Genomic DNA, 21,448 nt, shown 5'->3' with positions numbered 1-21,448 from the left:
GCTGTAATGATTTCAACTCGCCATAATGACTCTAACACACCATATAGAGGTGGAGCGAGATTCGTGGTGATAAATGTGTCGACCGTAATGATTTTAACTTGCCATAATGACTCTAACGCAACACAACTACCCATAATTTAGTTAATGGCTGATGTTGTCCTTTCCAATGTGTCCGATTCAGTCATTCAAGGGGCTTTTAACTAGATTTCATATAATCGAGAATTTTCATTCTTTCAAAGTGTTTATGCACTTCAAAAGATTGAATTGTGAGGATGGTAAGTGTGAGGCAGATATTATGAGTATGGTAACTATGCCTAAGAGAAGGAAAATTGTGCAGGGTGCAGGGGATTCTGGAGCAACATACAAGAGAAGAGGTAGACCATCAAAGCAGGAAAAATTCAATAGGTCAATTGCAAGAGCAGGTAATCAAGAGCATTCTCAAGTAAGTCAAAAGGATGCTAAAGATGTTGAGGAAAATGGTGGTGCTGAGGAGCTGGTTGATAGTATTGTTCATGACTTGGAGCAAGAAAATGTTGAGAAGGTGGTGGCAAGTTGCTATTGAGAGAGAGGAGCAGGGAGCTGATACTCAGAGAACTCAGGAAGATGATCAGAGTGAGGAGGTGGTAGTTGAGAAACATGACCAGGTGACTAAGGGGCAACGTGATGATGAGGTGACTGAGGGGCAACATGATGAGGAGGAGGGGCAACATGATGATGAGGTGACTACGGGGCAAGATGATGAGGAGGAGGGGCAACATGATGATGAGGTGACTGAGGGGAAACATGATGATGAGGTGACTGAGGGGCAACAAGATGATGAGGTGACCGAAGGTCAGAATATCTCCAATCTTGCAGGGGGGAGAAGAAACAAATTAGAGGTGTTTGGTAAGATCCTTGAGATCTCTACACCACAGGCATTCCTTGAAAGAATCAGAGTCACATTTTCTGGACCACCCCCTAGGATCCCATTATGCAGGTTACTGTCTAGTGAAGCCATTAGAAAAGTAAGCCCTTCCACTGAAAGATCACTCACAAGAAGTTTTATTAAGATGGGAGGATATCTTGAGAGCAAGGGAGTCTTTACTGTCTCCATTATTGATCTAGAGGGGGAGGAGACACCAATCACTCAAGAAAGGATAGATTCTTGGGATGACTGCTGGAAAACAATTAATGAAAGATTTGAGAGGTCCCTTGATTTAGAGACAGAGTGGGGACCCTACTTGAAAGGAAAGATGGTCCATGTCCTGGATGGCAACAATCGTCTACATGCATGGATGGAATGCATTAGACAAGGTATTCTTTAACTTAATCTCCTTTAAGAACTTTTGTTGTGTTGATTGCACTATTTTAATATAATTGTACAATTATGCAATACAGGGTTTGAGAACGACCTGTCTAGACATTGCTCTGTGGTCTGCCACTTTTTGCAGTTTGCAAAGACTAATGTGGGGGAATTAATGTTTTCCTTGGCAAGATTGAACAAGTAAGATGATGTTGGGCATCTACTATTCTCCTTGAAAATTTTAATTGTTGTCTTGGAGTTATTGATATTCTTTTTTGTTTTAATGCTACAGGATGAACGATTATGCATATGTGCCAACCACATTTGGAGATAGGTTGTTCCAATTGAGAAGGCTAGGAGAGGCAGACAAGACTACTCTCTTGGATGGTTTGTCTATTGAAGACAGAGCATGGGTGGAGAAAGAAATGCAGGTTGTTTCATCTCGGGGGAAAAGGAGTTGGTTTACACTCCCTGTGCAAATAATGACATGGTTGCTCTTTAAGGATGAGATGGAACAGAAGATTGAAGAGTTGGCTAAGGGAATGGATGAAACTGGTAGGGCCAAGGTGATAAAGAAGATGGAGATTACCTATAGGGGAAAGACCTCCAAGTATGCAAGGATTGCAGATCCTGCAAATGGAGAGAAGTTTTGGTGTGCTACTCTGTCCTTCCCTTGGCATGAACCGAGTGCGCATATTGCGACTGAAGAGAAACTCAACATGATTGGAAATGCTTGCATAACAGATGTGGATAAGGCACACATTGTGAAATTGTTAGATAGCTCACAAGTATCAATTCGATCCTTGGAGTGCCTTCCCAATGACAAAGCTAAAGTTAGGGAATGGCTCCACATGTATTGCTTTTGGTTGCAAGTCAATCAATATGGTCTAGGTCTATTACTAGACATTCAAAATGCTGATCGAGTAAGGCTGCCATTGGAACATCGATTCAGCAACTTTGTCATGCTTTGCCGAAGAAAGTACTTCAATAGAGCATTTCGCGTTGTGGAAGGTGGCATTAAGTCGACCAATGCCATGAATGAGCAACCCGGATTACACAATGCAACCCGTCGAGTTGTTTATAGGTTTGTTAATTTGTATGGTTCAATTTTTTAGTCCTCATTAAACTAGTACTCAGTAGTTGGTGTGTGTTTAGATGGCTACTCAAGGAGATTGCACAACACATGCTTGATGAGATGCCCCCCTTGGCAAGTGTATGGACATATGCAGATAACCCTACGTTCATGTATTCCAATGTGAAGCTTGGAAGGGTAAGCGATGCATTACATTGCATTTTTTATGTTAACTCTTAACGCATAGGGAGATTATGCTAAATAATAGTTGTTGATTGTGCAGTCCTTGTCCACCATAGAGAAAGCCAAGTGTCCGTGGTGGCTAGACATGGTTAAGAACCATGTTCCGGATGAGGAGTTGGAATTATTTCAGCAACATAAAGTAGCCCTTCAACTTACAACTACTACGAATAGTGTCCTGGAAGAGGAGACGACGGCAACTTCTCAAGTAGTAGCATCCACTGCATCAGCATCATTTCGTAAGACACTTCCTATAAATCTTGGTAGGGAAGTCGTACATAGGGCATTACAAGCAAACAAGGCTATAGAGGATGGCAAGATGCAAGGGCAACATCAAAGCGCAAGTAGCAGTGGAGGGCTAAGAGAAAATGATGACATAATCAATGAAACATTGGAACCTACAGGTAGTGTTGATGCCTTTGCTTTGTCTATCTAATATGATCCATGGAGTGTTGTGATTGTTGATACATTTCTTAAATCTAAAAGCTTTGATTTGTAGGCACTATTTACGTTTTCAACATTTCTGTTGAAGAGCTTGTTCATATTATTGAATATCCCCAACAACCAGAGCAAATGGGGCTTGAGGTGTTAGAGGCCTTCAATGTAGTTTGTATCCAAGGCACTGTGAAGGGCACTCAGCTAGACTTGTGCATAGACCTCATATTTGCAGATTGTCCACCTAACGTGGCTGTCGAGGGATGCTTTTGCAATAAAGTTCCGTTTTGGAACAAGATAGTGGATAACCTGTATGACACCACATTTCAGCTTGCAGACTCATGCTTGAGTGATAGGGGGTTTTTTGTTTGTTTGTACACCATGGAGGAAGGGGTGAAAGTCGAGCAAGCTGGCAAGCAAAAAGGGTTTAAGATATATCATCGTCAGGTTGTGAGATGCACACCACCTATTGGAAAGAGGTTGGGACCCATTGTCACACAGGTACAAGTAATTGATTCTTGATTTAATGTGCAATAGAATTTAGTGTGGCATCCTATTCTTTAATGACATGTATGACATAAAGCTTTCTATTTGAATAGGTGAATTGCTTGATCTTGTCTGCTTTTGTTCGTTGATCGACAACTTGTGTGTATCGTATACATCATGATCAGTTGCCACAATTGAACCTTGGTGGTGACCTTCAATTTGGACAGGACCTTATCTTCAATATGTGAGTTGACTCTATCATTTACTTGTTTATATGCCTAATCCATCATTTATATATATATATGCCATTAAAGTAAGTAAAATGTGTATTCAATGTCAGAGTACCTGAAGCAGATTTAGTAAAGAGGAAAGGAAAGCCATGGAGGGGTGGTTGTCAAAGAGGTCAAAAGCTTGTGAAGTACATAATCGCACTTTTTAGCCGTCCACAGGATGTAGTCCTTGACATATTTGCTGGCACGGGTACACTTGGATTGGCATCTGGCTTCATGGATAGACATGTCATTATGTTTGAGAGGGATGAGCGCATATATGATCGCTTGTTGAAGCCATTTGGAGTCAAGGTATGTTAGGAGTAGGTTCGTTGAAAATTATAAGTTGATTGACAAGAGGGTATGTATTAAGCAATTGTGTATTTTTTTGCAGATGGATTGATTTTAAAGGGTCGCAATGTAGTTGAAGATTGGATCCAGCCAAGCTTCACATTTTCTTTTTGCTATTCTCTTAGATGATTGTGCTCAAACTTAGACTCACTGGCAGTGTTGTAGATTTCTTCAAAACTACCTTTCTTTTATGGTTGTATAAGAACGGTCGAATATGGTACTCGTGTGTTTGCAGGTTGTATAAGAACAGTCGAATATGGTACTCGTGTGTTTGATGGGGCTATTTTTTTGGGATAAAAACGCTAATTCTTTAGGCTGATTTGGGGCTCATGGAGTGCATTGACTACGGATATGCCCAACATAAGCGAAAAAGGCGAGGAAGCTTAGGGCTGTTTTGAGCATATGCAATGCAAGGACGCCTCTCCAAATGCGATCACCTAATCTTGCATCTTCACGGCCGCTATTCCATTACGCAAGACACTAATATGGGCAAAATAGTTCAGATGATATTGTTAGTCAAGGGCTATTGAAAAACGATGTCTTTCTTGGAATTGCCTTGGTCGACATGTATGCCAAATGTGCTCTATCTCAGCAAGCACAAAAGGTGGTCGAGGAGTTGCTTGTCAGGGATGTCGTCTCATGGAGTGCACTGATTGCGGGATATGCCCAACACGAAAAAGTCCAAAAAGCTTTAGGGCTGTTTTTAGCATATGCAATGCGAGGACTTCTCATGGAATGCACTGATTGTGTGATATTCTCAACACAGGAAAGGCCAAGAATAGGAGCTAAAAACGCTGATTTTCTGGGCTGATTTGATGGATCATTTAGAGGCTAAAAACGCTGAGTTTTAGGGCTGATTTGGTGGTTGATTAGGGACTGATCTTGTCTGGATGTCGTCTCATGGAGTGCATTGACTGCGGGATATGCCCAACACGAGAGGGAAAGGCGAGGAAGCTTAGGACTGTTTTCAGCATATGCAATGCAAGGACGTCTCTCCAAATGCGATTGTCTACGCTTGCATCTTCAAGACATGTGGCATTATGCAAGAGGCTAATATGGGTGAAAGAATTTCGATCATAGTGTTAGTCAAACATTTCTGGAAAAAGATGTCGTGCTTGGCATTGTCTTGGTCAACATGTAAGCGAAACGTGCTCCACCTCAGCAAGCACCAAAGGTGGTCGAGGAGTTGCTTGTCAGGTATGTCATCTCATGTAGTGCACTAATTGCGAGATATGCCCAACACGGGAAAGTCCAAAACTAGGAGCTAAAAATGCTGTAATTTTGGGCTGATTTGATGGCGGATTGGGGCTGATCTGGGGTTGTTTTTTTGGGCTAAAAACGCTAATTTTTTAGGTTGATTTGGTAGCTGATTTGGGGCTGATGTGGGGCTGTTTTCTTGGTCTGAAAACGCTAACTTTTTAGGCTGATTTGGTGGCGGATTTGGGGCTGATCTGGGGCTGTTTTTTTGGGCTAAAAATGCTAATTCTTTAGTCTGATTTGGGGCTGATCTTCTCTGGGATGTTGTCTCATAGAGTGCATTGACTACGGATATGCCCAACATAAGCGAAAAAGGCGAGGAAGCTTAGGGCTATTTTGAGCATATGCAATGGAAGGACGCCTCTCCAAATGCAATCACCTAATCTTGCATCTTCACGGCCGCTATTCCATTACGCAAGACACTAATATGGGCAAACTAGTTCAGATGATATTGTTAGTCAAGGGTTATTGAAAAACGATGTCTTTCTTGGAATTGCCTTGGTCGACGTGTATGCCAAATGTGCTCTACCTCAGCAAGCACAAAAGGTGGTCAAGGAGTTGCTTGTCAAGGATGTCGTCTCATGGAGTGCACTGATTGCGGGATATGCCCAACACGAAAAAGGCCAAAAAGCTTAAGGCTCTTTTTAGCATATGCAATGCGAGGACTTCTCATGGAATGCATTGATTGTGTGATATTCTCAACACAGGAAAGGCCAAGAATAGGAGCTAAAAACGCTGATTTTCTGGGCTGATTTGATGGATCATTTAGAGGCTAAAAACGTTGAGTTTTAGGGCTGATTTGGTGGTTGATTAGGGACTGATCTTGTCTGGATGTCGTCTCATGGAGTGCATTGATTGCGGGATATGCCCAACACGAGAGGGGAAGGCGAGGAAGCTTAGGACTGTTTTCAGCATATGCAATGCAAGGACGTCTCTCCAAATGCGATCATCTACGCTTGCATCTTCAAGACATGTGGCATTATGCAAGAGGCTAATATGGGTGAAAGAATTTCGATCATATTGTTAGTCAAACATTTCTGGAAAAAGATGTCGTGCTTGGCATTGTCTTGGTCAACATGTAAGCGAAACGTGCTCCACCTCAGCAAGCACCAAAGGTGGTCGAGGAGTTGCTTGTCAGGTATGTCATCTCATGTAGTGCACTAATTGCGAGATATGCCCAACACGGGAAAGTCCAAAACTGGGAGCTAAAAATGTTGTAATTTTGGGCTGATTTGATGGCGGATTGGGGCTGATCTGGGGCTGTTTTTTTGGGCTAAAAACGCTAATTTTTTAGGTTGATTTGGTAGTTGATTTGGGGCTGATGTGGGGCTGTTTTCTTGGTCTAAAAACGCTAATTTTTTAGGCTGATTTGGTGGCGGATTTGGGGCTGATCTGGGGCTGTTTTTTTGGGCTAAAAACGCTAATTCTTTAGGCTGATTTGGGGCTGATCTTGTCTGGGATGTCGTCTCATGGAGTGCATTGACTACGGATATGCCCAACATAAGCGAAAAAGGCGAGGAAGCTTAGGGCTATTTTGAGCATATGCAATGCAAGGACGCCTCTCCAAATGCGATCACCTAATCTTGCATCTTCATGGCCGCTATGCCATTACGCAAGACACTAATATGGGCAAAATAGTTCAGATGATATTGTTAGTCAAGGGCTATTGAAAAACGATGTCTTTCTTGGAATTGCCTTGGTCGACGTGTATGCCAAATGTGCTCTACCTCTGCAAGCACAAAAGGTGGTCGAGGACTCTGCTTGTCAAGTATGTCGTCTCATGGAGTGCACTGACTACAACATATGCCCAACACAGGAAAGGCCAAAAAGCTTAGGGTTGTTTTTAGCATATGCACTGCGAGGACATCTCTCCAAATGCGGTCACCTATGCTTGCATTTGAAGGACATGTGGCATTATGCAAGAGGCTATTATGGGTGAAAGAATTCCAATGATATAGTTAGTCATGCATTACTGAAAAACGATGTCATGCTTGGCATTGCCTTGCTCAACTAATATGGGCGAAATAATTCAGATGATATTGTTAGTCAAGGGCTATTGACAAACGATTTAGTGCTTGGCATTGCCTTGGTTGACATGTATGCCAAATACACTCTATGAAAATGTTATATAATGGACTTGGGAGTTGGTTGACTCTCTTACAGTGTTTTATGGCTCTCTAGCTTTTATAGACATGTAGAATGTCTTACTCTATTTAACTCATGAGCAATATATAGGTTTCTCACCAAACTTGCCATCTCCCTCCAACTAGGATTTTTTGTGCATGCCGCTCGCTCCTATTGCACTTAGATTCTTGATGGTAATAGTTGCTCGCTCTCATGGGCTCGCTCAACGGCCACCCCCTGATATAAAGAGGGTTGCCATTTGATGGGCCTTGATAGTCTTTTGACAGGTATGAAATATGCTTGTTTGCTAAACCTGTCTACTATCGTCCACATTCCTGTATTCCCATGGATAGACTTGGGCAATCCAAAGATAAAATACGTGGATATTCTCTCCCATGGTGAATTAGGGATTGACAACGGTTGAAGCAATCCAGGTTTCTTCCCTCTATCAAACTTCGTCTTTTGGCATACCACACATTTTGAACATACTCTTATATGTTTGATTTCATGGAAGGCCAATAGAAATATGTTTCTCCCTTTTAGGGTAGACTAAATCCCTCTATGCCCCGCATAAGGAGGAGCATGAGATTCATACATTACCTTCTCATGTAGTGAGTTAGTAACACATAGTCTATTGCCATAGAGAAGATAACCATCTTGTATGGTAAATGGTTCTTCCTTCTTCCCTAGTGCAAGGGCTGAAATCACATGTCTAAAATCCGGATCCATAGCATACTCATCTATCATAGAAGATAGACCATTGTGAGTTGCTATGGATACCACATTCACTCTCGGTCGTCTTGAGAGTGCATCAGCACTTGATTATGCTTGCCAGCAATGTGAGCAATATGAAAATGAAATTGTGAAAGGAAATTTGTCCACCTCATTTGTTTGTTGGAGAGCTTGGTCTGCATCATGAAGTACTTAAGGCTTTGGTGATCCGTTCGCAGAATGAAAGGAGTCCCCAGTAAATAGTGCTTCCACAAATCTAGAGCATGTAGAACTGCTAAGAGTTCCTTCTCACATAGGCCTAGTGCTTGCTCAACAGGGTCGAGCCTTCGACTTTCATAGGCTATGACGTGCCCTTCTTGGAGAAAAACAGCTTTAAGGCAATCACCACAAGCATCGCATTGGACCTAAAATGGCTTTGAGAGATCCGGCAGTGGCCATCCTTTTATTACCCCTAACTTTGATGGATCCATTTGGATGCAATCTTGAGAGATAGTGTGACCTAAATGATGAATCTATTGTAAGAAAATTTCACTTTTATTTCGATTTATATAAAGTTTATTCTCTTGTAAAACTTGAAATATTACCTGGAGGTGTTACCTGTGTTTGTCTAATGAATTAGAGTAAATGATTATATCATCAAAGAACACTCTAGTAAGCTTCAGTGAGGCATGAATAGCTTCTCTATCACACGGTTAAATGTGGCTGGTGCATTGGTCAAGCCAAAAGGCATGACAATGTACTCGTAAAGACCAAACATAGTGCAAAATGCGGTCCTTACAATGTCTTGATCAACTATCCTTATTTGATGGTACCCACTTTTTAGGTCAATCCTGCTGAAGTAGGTCGATCCCTATAGCTTATCAAATAGGTCTTCTACCCGTGGAATGGGAAACCTATTCTTGATAGTGATCCTATTTAGTGCTCTATAGTCGACACTCATACGATATGTGCCATCTTTCTTTTGCACTAATAACATTGGTGAAAAAAATGGAGATGAGCTCGCCTAACCAATGCCTTTCTCAACTAACTCATGCACTTGCCGCATAATCTCCTCTTATTGAGCTTGAGAAACTCTATAAGGAGGTTTATTAGGCAATGAGCTTCCTGGAAGAAGCTCAATTGCATGGTCGTCATCCCCTTGTTTGGGGGGTATCTCACAAGGGATGTCGTCAATAAAAACATCTTGGAATCCCTTGAGGAACTTGGATAACTCTAATTCATTTTGATTAGTTATATTTCCTTTTGCTAAAACATTAGGTTCATTTTGAGAATCTTTAACAAAAATCATGTACACAAAAATAGAGCTCTTTATTGACTTATTGAAAGATTGCTTATGTACAATGGGTATGGTACTACCAAACTCCTTAGCATCTATGTGCATATATTTTTCCCTGAACCTAAAGTAGATTTGTCTTTCAGGGAATTTAACATTGGTAGCCATGCGATCAAACCATGGTGCCCCTAGGATTACATACTCATGCTTGAGAGGAGAGATGAAAAAATCCTCCTTGTCCACAGCTTTGGACATGGAGCCTCAATTTCCCAATTAAGGGAGTCACTGAGGCTTCTTGCCCCTTGAAAGCACCATCTGCAAGTAGGACATCTCCCATCTCATAGGCTTAAATGCCTAGCTTGGTGGCCAACTCTGTGGATATAAAATTGTGAGTAGAACTAGGGTCAAAGAGAATGAAAGCATCATGTTCTCTTACCTTTACCCAAGTATGGCATAGAGGAGATCCTTTGTGATGAGCATCCTCTTCTTGAATTTTGACCAAGGTAGCTCTAGAAGGCTCATTACGTGTATTCTTGTGGGGGCAAGTACAATAGACATGCCCTTGCTTCTCGCACTTGAAACAATGGTTATCTTTTTGATAACGCTCTAGATCTTCAGGAAAGAGTTTAATTTTGCCTTTATAAACTCCCTTCTCCTTAGCTTTGTTGTTGTTCGTGTTGCCTTTGGGAGACTTTTGGACGTTGTCCTTCCCCTTAGGCTTGTTACGGACTTTTTTTTCCGAGGGCTTAAGATTTCTCTTAGCCCCTTGTTGGAAGTTGATTCTTGAAGCCAACATGGTATGGTGTATGATCGCAAATATGGTGCGTGGCCTTCGGGAGTTAACATACTCCGCCACTTCTTAGTTAAACCCACATAGAATTGTTGTTTTTGCTCTCCAAAACCCATCTTGGATTTGAGGTGTAAATCCAACAACTTGTCTACATATTTGTGAATAGATTTGTAGGGAGAGAGGTTCAAGCTTCGCCATTTGGTGAGTACTTTGTCTTTGGCATGATGGAAGCTCTTAAAGCTTTCCATGTTCGTGGATCTTCACCGTTTTCTCACATGCTAGACCACCATTGCTTGACGGACTTTTGAAAATGTATAGCTACATGACGTAGCTTACAAGACTCCTGAAGCCCTCATCTCCAAATACCGCATCGAACTATTGGATAAAGGCCAAGACTTTGTCCATAGCACCAAAGGTGCCATTATGGGTAAGGAAAAAGATGTTCTTTCCTCCCTCTTTGAACTTTTTGAGCTTGAACGACCTCCTCCAAGCGGCATAGGATTTCCTATGGCCTCTTATTTTGGGTGGTTTGAGAGCTGCACCATCACTTTCCTCAAAAGAGGAAGAGTATGAGGAGGATGGAGAAGAGGGTGACCTCTTTCTCGCCTTTTTCTTCCCTTTAAGACCCTTTCAACGCTACATGGAAGCCATGACTTTGCATTCAACTATCACTGGAAAGGCTACTCCTAGTAGAAATGATATAATGATTCCAAAGATTTTAGCTAAAAGATAAAGGATATATAGCAAAAGATACATCGACAGCCAATCCCTATTCCTCCTTGTCGTGCAACCATCACTTTCTTCAGAAGAGGAAGAGGATGAAGAAGATGGAGAAGAGGGTGACCTCTCACCCTCTTTCTCGCCTTTTTCTTCGCTTGTTTTCTCTCTTCCCTATTTGAATTATGGTGAAGAGGATTATGCGATGGTCTTTTCCGTTTAAGGGGTGATGGAGAGAGTTTTACCCGCCGCCTTCATGGAGACATTTCTGCCAAGGTGACAGGAGACTCGCTTCTTTCTTGTTCTTTTGGTGAGGGCTCTACCGTTGAAACTTGGGTTCTCCTTTGGGAGGGAGATGCCTCATCGAGTAGTAAATTTTTGAGCCCTTCATACGGATCCTCCTCTTATTCCCTTATCGGCAAGAGTCCTCTTTTGGAAGTCTCACTAGGAGGCTTCCTAGATACTCTCTCTTCTTCGTGGGGAGTTTGGAGAATACCATGGGTTGGGGCATGGATTGCCCACGGCTTGTTGAAGCCTAGAAACAAGATAGTTTACAAGCATAGGGGCATCATTAGTTGCTCTTTCATTAGCAAAATAAAAGTTATCAACATTCATTTCAATATCTTTTCCCTTGTCAGCTATACATGAAAATTTTAGGTGTAAATTTTTACTTTTACTTTGGCACTTCAAGCCCTAGTTGCTACTCCTCTTTACCTTCAAAGAAAAGCACTCAAGCATCTATACACGTGGCTCGAATATTATTAATTGCAAGGAATAGAAGAGAGGGTTCAACAAAGCCAAGACATCGACGGTTCCTGTCAAGCTTCTAATAGCTCAATAATGGTTAAGCCATAGGCAAGCCCCATAGGACTCCATTATTAAGACCATAGCTCTCGACGGTATCCCCGTTAACTGCATAAAGCAGGCGTGCTTCAAGGATGAAAAATCCCTATTCTACTTAATCTTTTGCAATTAATAATACCAACCATTTGTAGCAAACTTGAGGACATCTCTTCTTGATCAAGAAAAGAGAAACCAATAGCTCTGATACCAATGCAACATTTAATGCACTAGTAACTTGTGTGTAGCGGAAATTGATAACATAGTGAGCATTTCATTAAGAACAAATTCCTAATGAGCATAGAGAGAGTACTTAATTGAGAAAGCAACATAGCAATTCACACCTAGCTAATTTGGCATTGACAATACTTGAAAAGACAGAGAAATAGAACAATTGATAACAGTTGAGGACTGGATTTACATGGAGCCGGTCCCCCCTCCATAAAGGCTTTGTATTATAGCTTCTCCTATCAAAAGAGACTTTTGTAAAATACAATTCTTGTGTTCCTTGAGAAAACTCGTTGGTGCAACGAAGATGGAAGCTTCATGCACCAAATTATGCTTGAAAAACACACCTAGTATCCCTAGCCTCAGTCCCCACCAAGACATCACATACCTTCAAAAATGGTGAGAGCTAGCAGGGAATGAGGATAGATTGAGAGAAAGAAGGTGTATCTTATGAGAAAGAAGTATTCTCCTCACATAATCACTCTAATAGCATCGCTTAGCTTAATTTCATAAAATCACCTAATTTTAATGTAATTAGATGCTCCTCACCCCAAGATCATGATCCACAATATGCTGACAAGTACAATGAATGACATCTATTGAAGTAAAAAGCTCTCTTGCATTGGAAAGTGTTACCTTGAGAGGGGGATCAAATGCCCATGTGAACACACATTCATCCCACAATGGGGAAACATTTCTGAGATCCAAACGTGGGTTAACAAAATTTAGAGTGATAAAACAACCTTCTTTCTTGCTCTAGGAAAAAGTCGATATTGACCATGGATGTCCTTCGTTACCTGCATTTAATCATAGAGTAGCAAGGCAATTAGGATTTGAAACAATCTTTGAAAGAGGGGGTGGTGGTCCTGTCAATTGGCTATTCGAGGGTGGTTGGGTGGAGTGTGGTGGGAAAGTGGGAGTTGGAGAGTGGGATTGTGGGGGGAGAGAGAGAGAGAGAGAGAGAGAGAGAGAGAGAGAGAGAGAGAGAGAGAGAGAGAGAGAGAGAGAGAGAGAGAATATGCATGCATACCACCTGGACAGGGCTCTAGGAGCTTCTTGCATGCCTTTGTCAATGGGTTACATGTGTAAAGGCAATAACCATTTAAGTTGTCTGCAAAGCATGCCGATCCACATGAAGAGGCCACAAAGACCTGCTTGCCCCTAATGAATGGAAGACTGAATCTATCATGCCATTCTCTGGCTCCTCTATGTCCTTGGACTCCTTGTACATGAAATACCAAGGTGCCTACCTTTGAACATATGGTGAAATCTCCTTGACTACATGATAGCCTTCCATCAAGTGCAAACTATACTTGCACGAAAGATGCTTGAGATGGGCAGCAATGCAACAATTTTCTCAACCATCTCATCAAGAAGGGAAAGGAAGAAGTCCACCCTTTCTGTCTCTGAAGAGATGATGTGATGCAATGTCATAAAATCTAATATCTAACCAACCCAAATGATTTTCTCATGTTAAACTGATCGGTTAATGTGGGAGAATAAACGGGACCAAGGGTCAAAATATAGACATGTGCTTATAGATCTATCTCAACAAAGGACCAATGGTAAAGGGGCCCAAATGAGAGATGGTCTATCAAAGAGCAGGCTAACCAATGGAGCATAAGACCTTAGGGTTAGCTTCATTGAAGACCTCCAATAATTAGTGTAAAATTCCTTTGACCTTAGGTAAGCTAGGGCTGAGCTTGAGGTGGGAACTTGGCCCAAGCTTAAGGTGCTTGTCGTGCTTGATGACTAAGGGGTTGAGGTGCCTAATGACCGAGATTCTTGAGATGCTTGAGGTGCTTGATGATTGAGATGCTTGAGGTGCTTGTTATGCTTGTCATGATAGGGTTGTACTTGAGGTGAGAACCCAGCCCAAGCTTGTGGTGAGAACTAGGCCCAAGGTTGAGTGGCTTGAGGTGTGCAAAATTCAATGCCAATCCCTACAAGGAGGGGGCGAGCCCTACATGAGGGGGGATGAGAGAGAACACACACACACACTCACACAAGGCATGCCTAGTACCAAGAAAGCAAAAGGGACACTTGTCAAGTTCCTCCTCATGTTGCCCTCATCATGGTGTGCCTACAGTCCATTGGTTGGCCACCCAAGGGATCCAATGATAATTTAGAAGATTTAATTAATTGTTTTAGCATTTATCAAGTCCTCTCTCTTAAAGGGGAAAGGGGGACACTTGTCCCAAGATGTTAGCAACAAGCTAACACGGATACCATTTTTCGGAGTTCTCATTGTAAAACACTTATTATTTTGATAAATCGAGAATATTGTAACTCCTATTTTCTCGGATAAACTCTGTAATTAATGAGCCCGGGCTACAAGATTCCAGATTGTATCAACCCATCATTACCCATCTTTGGTAAAACTCCCAGGTTATTAGTTTTGACCACCAAAAACCTTGGCTAAGGTATAAAAGCCATTTTCTGTAAAATACTCTTAAGTTTTGGAAATGAAATACACAGCGTGAACTAACAACGCTCACTCCTCTCCTTCTCGCGCTTCCTACTCCCTCCCCGGTTGTCACATTGCAGTCGCATTTATTGCATTGCAACCGCAGGTAAGAGCTCTACGCATTGACGTAAACACATCACAGTATTTCGTAGCTTTTGGCGTCGCCGACCCGCAGTCTAATTCATCATAACTAGGAATTTACACTTTCAAATCAAAAACTAAGCATAAGTGGGGTATTGGGACATCATTGTTAAGCATTTAGATGCATTCTAGGTCGAAAACGACTAGGTCAAAAATCCATTGTTGTTAATAATCGCGATTTTGGAACTTGACCTAAAGTGAGGTTTGAAACCATAAGCATGTGTTCTTAGGTCTTATAAACATATCCTAGAAGTTTCGTTACGTTTGGATGTCATCTGATGCTGTAATGGATGTGCTTTGTTTGCCGATGAGTGATTGGCTTTTGGTGATTTCAGTCACTTGAGTGTAGCTTGAGTTAGATGCGAGTTGTTAGTTGTTTTCTGAGAGGTTGACAACCTCTTGTAGCCTCTATGCACTAGTTGAGTCAGCTTCGTCCCATGGATTAACAATTTAATCGTGGTTCTCCCTAATACTGCAATAAGATAGGATGGTGAGGTTAGACATGCGTTCCACATTTGGCGCCGTTGCCGGGGATCGCAGATACCTAAACTCGGGAAAAACATGAGCGTCTTGTGAATTTATCCTTTAACTTCCTCTAGAATCGCCTAGAGTTATCCTTTAACTGCCTAAGATTGTCGTCTTTTGCTGTGTAGAGGTAGCTTGGAAGTAATCATACTTGCTAAGTGCCTTTAGGATTGTAGTATTGTAGAAATAGATTAGGATTTTGAGGATGATTGGTAGACGAGACAAGTCTTAAGATTAATGCTCAGAAAACCATAAAAGACAAGAAAACGAATGTTTGTGGACACTTTCCACAACCCCATTGCATGAGAATCTAGGAGTAGGGTAAGTAGAATCTGAGATGGATTTTAGAACATTGCTCTCTCTGAAAGAATCAAATGTGAGTTGTTATTGGAAGTTGCAAAATTTTCGGTCTACGGCTAGAAATAGCACGAAAAGACTCGAAACCACTCAATCCGACTGGAGAGTAAGCTTAAAAGTTGTTTGAACCAGTTGGTAAGCTCAAGGACACTTCGAAGTAAAAATTCAAGAGTTGGCCAAAACTCAGATTATTTACTTTTTCTTGACATTTTAGGCCAAATTAAGTTTTGACTTGATTCATAGGCTTAAAATAGCTCATGTAAAGACTGTCTTTGAAAAAATTACAACAAAGTGTTCATTTCAAGCCTGAAGTTAATAATCACGATTATTAACTTTTAGCTCAGATTTTACCAAGGTTCATATCATTGACTCATTGCATGTGTACAAACAACTTTTGTAAAGGCCTAGAAGATTTGGATCACCAAACTGGCAAAAAACTGGGTGAAAACTAAAGTTTGTACTGGCTTTTTGAATCTTGAGTGTAACTTGGGGAAAAATTTGTCCAAACTTGTTGAAATTTGATTCATAGGCTTATATTGATGTGATAAACATGTGTACATGCTTAGTTGACCAAAAAGTTGCCAGTTGTAAATAATCACGATTATTTACATCTGCCCCATTTTCCAACTTTTTTGACCAAGTCAGCATACCACTAGTTTTACCATGTTGTAATAAGCCCACAAACCAAATTTGGTAAGATTTGAATCACTCAATTGAAAATTGTGACCAAATTTGCAAAGTTAGTCTACGGACAGAAAATTGATAACCACTTGACCAAAAATTGCCCAAACTTGATGAAACTTGGCTAGTGACCTCAACTTGAGGTGCTTAACAGATCTGTGTCAAAGTTGGGATAAAAATTTGTAAAAATTTAGCTGGAGTAAAAAATAGCGATTATTTATATCTGCTTCAAAACTTGATAATTTTGCAAATGTGAGTATACCGCAAGGTCAAGCATATCAAGTAGACCCCACAAATCAATTTTGGTGAAATTTAGATCACAAAAGTGAGACTTAAGTCAGATTCTTGAAATCAGAGTTTGCGGACACAAAACAGTTGATAAACTTTATCAGATTTTGTCTAAACGTGTTGAAACTTGTCCAGGGACTTTAACAGGTTGTATACTTGCCAAACCAATCCAAAAAGTGCAAAAAACTAGCAAAAGTAAAAACCAAATCAATCCAAAAAGTGCAAAAAACTAGCAAAAGTAAATAATCACGATTATTTACTATTGCGACCCAGGGACATCAGTTTTGACTTTTGTAAAGTGTTAGGCCAGCATAATACCAAGCCACCGGGCAATTTTGGGTTCAATCGGAACCAAATTGGTACAAGTTCACTCAGTTTCCAAGTTGCAGATTGATCCTTTGATTTTTTGCTAAAGTCGAATCTGAAAGTTATTTGCTGACCCCCATAGCTCGAATTGAAGTGATACACATAGACCAATCACGACAATTAGCAAAAACTCTACTGTCTTTATAGAAGAAAAGCTAACTTGATCAAATTTGTATAGGAATCAGGTTGCAGAAGAGGAATCGGCAATTCAGCAAAGGTTGCAATCAAGTCAAGTGAAAATTGACGACAAGTCAATCCAACGATAAGTACTCTATCCAGGGCTTCATAAGTCTATACGAACCTTAGATCTGGTTGTTAAGTATGGAGCCTGATTTACCCTTGTAATTTTCTGTGGTAAAAGCGCACATTTGTAAGGCCCCCATTATGAGGAGAAGCCATCGTGCGTGAAGGAAAATCACTCACCGGAAACCAAAATTTTCACGGACAAGAATCAGGGGCAACTTTAAAGGCCTCGGGGGCGGAGGCCCCCGAGACTTTTTTTTCGCCGGAATATTATGGCCGGACGGCGGTCGGAAAGTGGTCGGAAAACAACCGGTCGGTTGGCCGGTGGCCGGTAGTCAATGGCCAATGGCCGGTGGTCGGAAGTCAATGGCCGGTGGCCGGTGGTCGGAAGTCAATGGCCGGTGGCCGGTGGCCGAATTCAATGGCCGGTGGCCGAATTCAAAAGCGGACTTGTCTTCTCAAGGGCGGCCACACATGGGCGGATTGGAGGGTCCGATTTGGACTTATTCGCACAAGGGCGGCTACACTGTCTCTCATAAGAGAGGGCAACCCTTTTGGCCTATAAAAGGAGGCCATTTCTACACACATTTCATAGTGTGAAGTTGATGCAACAAGGTGAGTGTGAGGTGGTGAGAGTGAAGCAAGGCGGGAGCTCCATTAAGGGTATAATCCCTTTGTAAACTACTTCTTGTTTTGAAGTACCAAAGCCATTGAGTGGCTGCTTTCCCGTGGACGTAGCCCACATTGGGTGAACCACGTATATCGTGTGTACTCTCTCTCTCTCTCTCTCTCTCTCTCTACACTATAATCTCGTGTATATAAATTTGTCTCTCTCCATTAAGTAATCTACTCAATTATCTATTTAGCTACGTCTTATTTCCTAACAACTGGTATCAGAGCAAGGTTTGCTCGTAGCTAAATTATCTCAAGGAAAGGATTCCTTGAATTGAGTGGGAGTTATGGCGGAGGAGGGGAAGCTCAAGATTGAGAAGTTCAACGGCAAAAACTACCAACATTGGAAGATGCAGATTGAAGACTATCTCTACCAGAAGGACCTCTATTTGCCACTAGGCGGTCTTGCGAAGAAGCCCGCAACAATGGCAGATGAAGCATGGATTGTCCTTGATCGAAAGGCACTGGGAACAATCCGGTTAAGCTTGGCGTCAACGGTGGCCTTCAATGTTTCGGAGATGAAGACCACGGAGGACTTGATGAAGTCACTTGACGACTTCTACGAGAAACCATCGGCATCCAATAAGGTATTTCTTATGAAGCGCTTGTTCAATCTAAAGATGGCAGAGAATGGTTCAGTTGCAGAACACCTAAATGACTTTAACACAAACATAAGTCAACTTCGATCAGTGAAAATCAATTTCGATGACGAAGTGCGAGCTCTCCTTATACTATCATCTCTACCGGATAGTTGGGACAGCCTTGTGATGGCTGTAAGTAATTCTATCTCCGGCACAAATACTCTTAAGTTTGATGATGTTGTGGGTGTTCTTCTAAGCGAGGAAATGCGAAGGAGAAGCACAGGAGAATCATCAAGTGCTGCACTATCAGTGGAAACAAGAGGAAGGCCTAAGGAGAGGTTCAAAAACCAAAAGGGTCGTGATCGCTCAAGACGGAGCAAATCACGAACAAAGTCAGTTCTTGAATGTTGGAACTACGGCAAGAAGGGCCACGTCAAGAAGGATTGCTGGTCCAAGAAGAAGAAGGAGACAGAGTCTCAAGACAACAAGCCAACATCGGAGGCCAATGTGGCAGGTAAAGTAGAGCAAGATGCTCTAATTCTCTCATTAGACAATGTGTCTAATTCCTGGATAGTAGATTCCGGGGCTTCATTCCATGCGACACCACACAAGCAACATTTCCAAGACTACACCAAAGGTAATTTTGGGTATGTATACTTGGGAGATGATGAAGCTTGTGAGATTGTCGGCAAAGGTACAGTTTCTATCAAAACTGCTAACGGAAATGAATGGAAGCTTAAAGATGTTAGGCATGTTCCTTCTCTTCGCAAAAATTTGATCTCTACAGGACAATTGGACGATGAAGGTCACAACATTGCATTCGGAAACAAACGGTGGAAGATTTCAAAGGGATCTTTGGTGGTTGCCAAGGGTGAAAAAGTCAGTACACTTTACTTGTGTGCTGTTAGCACGCAACCTTCAGCTTGTGCAGCAACTATAGAAGTTGACAGTGCGGTGTGGCACTACCGACTTGGGCATATGAGTGCCAAAGGAATGCAAATCCTTCAAACAAAGAAGCTTCTACCAGGTTTGAAAGAAGTGGACTTAGAGTTCTGTGAAGATTGTGTTTATGGTAAACAAAAGAGGGTAAAATTTCAAAAATCAGGAAATGAAAGAAAAAATAAAAAACTTGAGTTGGTTCATTCTGATGTTTGGGGTCCTGCAAGTACACCATCACTTGGTGGCTCATTGTACTATGTAACATTCATAGACGATGCGACTAGAAAAACATGGGTTTATGTCATGAAGAATAAATCCGATGTATTTTCCATATTTCAAAGGTGGAAAGCCTTTGTGGAGAATGAAACAGGTACCAAGGTTAAATGCCTCAGATCCGACAATGGAGGTGAATATTGCAGCCAAGCTTTTGAAAGCTTTTGTGCTAGCAATGGAATTCGGAGGCAAAGGACAACCCCAAGGACACCTCAACAAAATGGGATTTCGGAAAGGATGAACAGGACAATTATGGAACGAGCACGAAGCATGCGGCTACATGCAGGCCTACCGCTTGAACTTTGGGCGGAAGCTGTAAGTACGTCTGTGTACTTAATCAATCGGTCACCCTCAACGGCATTGGATGGGGGAGTTCCAGAAGAGGCATGGACAGGTAAACCGGTGAATTATGCATTTCTCAAAGTGTTTGGGTGTGAGGCTTTCATGCACATAGATAGAAGCCTAAGATCAAAGTTAGATGCAAAGTCCAAAAAGTGTTTCTTCATTGGCTATGGAGAAGGAGACTTTGGGTATCGCCTATGGAATCCTGAAGATGGTAAAATCTTAAGGAGTAGGGATGTAATTTTTAATGAACAAAATATGTACAAAGATTACTTGGAAAGAAAACAAACAAAAGAAACAGGTGATGAGTACATGGAGCTTGAGGACGGTGAAGACTCAAGGACTGCAAACGGTGACAATGTGCAACAACATCAACCAAATGAGGAGCCTCAACCTATTCCCCGAAGATCTACAAGAGCAAGTAGACCTCCAGAAAGGTTTGTTCCTTCCTTCAACCATCTCTTGATCTCAGATTCTGGAGAGCCGGAATCATATGAAGAAGCTATGCAACATGAATCCAAAGAAGAATGGACGAAGAGCATGCAAGTGGAGATGGACTCACTACATCAGAACCAAACATGGGAGTTGGTTGAGTTGCCTAAAGGTAAGCGAGCACTTCAAAACAAATGGGTGTACAAGATAAAGGAAGAAGAAGGTGGGAAGAAAAGGTACAAATCTAGGCTTGTGGTAAAAGGTTTTTCTCAAAAGAAAGGTATTGACTTCAATGAAATATTTTCTCCTGTTGTAAAAATGAACTCAATTATGCTTGTCTTAAGCCTTGTGGCTGCTCATGATCTAAATCTCGAGCAAATGGATGTAAATACGGCATTCCCTCACGGTGACTTAGAGGAGGAAATCTACATGCTTCAACCAAAGGGGTATGAAGTAAAAGGTAAGGAGAAAATGGTTTGCAGATTAAAGAAGAGCTTGTATGGTTTAAAGCAAGCATCAAGACAATGGTACTTGAAGTTTAATCGATGGATGTTAGATCATGGATTCACAAGATGCAACTCGGATCACTGCGTCTACACGAAGAATTTGGGAGATGGGAAATTCATCATCCTAATGTTGTATGTTGATGACATGTTGATTGCAAGTGCTAACATGCAGGACATCAAAGACCTAAAAGAGGAGCTGTCCAAATCTTTTTCAATGAAAGATTTAGGTGCTGCAAAGAGGATACTTGGTATGAAAATATCAAGGGACAGGACGAAGAAGACAATAAAGCTATCTCAAGAAGATTACATCAAGAAGGTACTAGAAAGGTTTGCAATGCAAAATGCAAAACCAGTTTCTACACCTTTGGCTGGTCATTTTAAACTAACGAAGGATATGTGTCCAAAGACACAAGAGGAGATAGCCTATATGTCTAAAGTTCCATATGCTGCAGCGGTAGGTTCTCTAATGTATGCTATGGTCTGGACAAGGCCAGACATTGCACATGCACTGGGAGTTGTGAGTAGGTTCATGGACAACC

The 21,448-nt window shown here is 41.6% G+C and overlaps 1 pseudogene across 1 annotated transcript; it reads left to right on the top strand.

Moving 5' to 3' along the window:
- Positions 1-244: 244 nt before the first annotated feature.
- On the top strand, positions 245-4,355 carry LOC147458792 (uncharacterized; annotated as a pseudogene). The gene is made up of 9 exons (XR_015187711.1): positions 245-1,293; positions 1,378-1,483; positions 1,575-2,366; positions 2,438-2,552; positions 2,638-2,998; positions 3,094-3,530; positions 3,629-3,759; positions 3,856-4,096; positions 4,179-4,355. The product of XR_015187711.1 is annotated as an uncharacterized LOC147458792 (transcript).
- Positions 4,356-21,448: the final 17,093 nt, after the last annotated feature.

The sequence above is a fragment of the Adiantum capillus-veneris genome, chromosome 4, assembly GCF_014529385.1.
Source record: "Adiantum capillus-veneris isolate H3 chromosome 4, ASM1452938v2, whole genome shotgun sequence".
Lineage (NCBI taxonomy): Eukaryota > Viridiplantae > Streptophyta > Polypodiopsida > Polypodiales > Pteridaceae > Adiantum > Adiantum capillus-veneris.
Note: the sequence above shows the minus strand (reverse complement) of the source record. Positions and strands in the feature narration are given on the sequence as shown.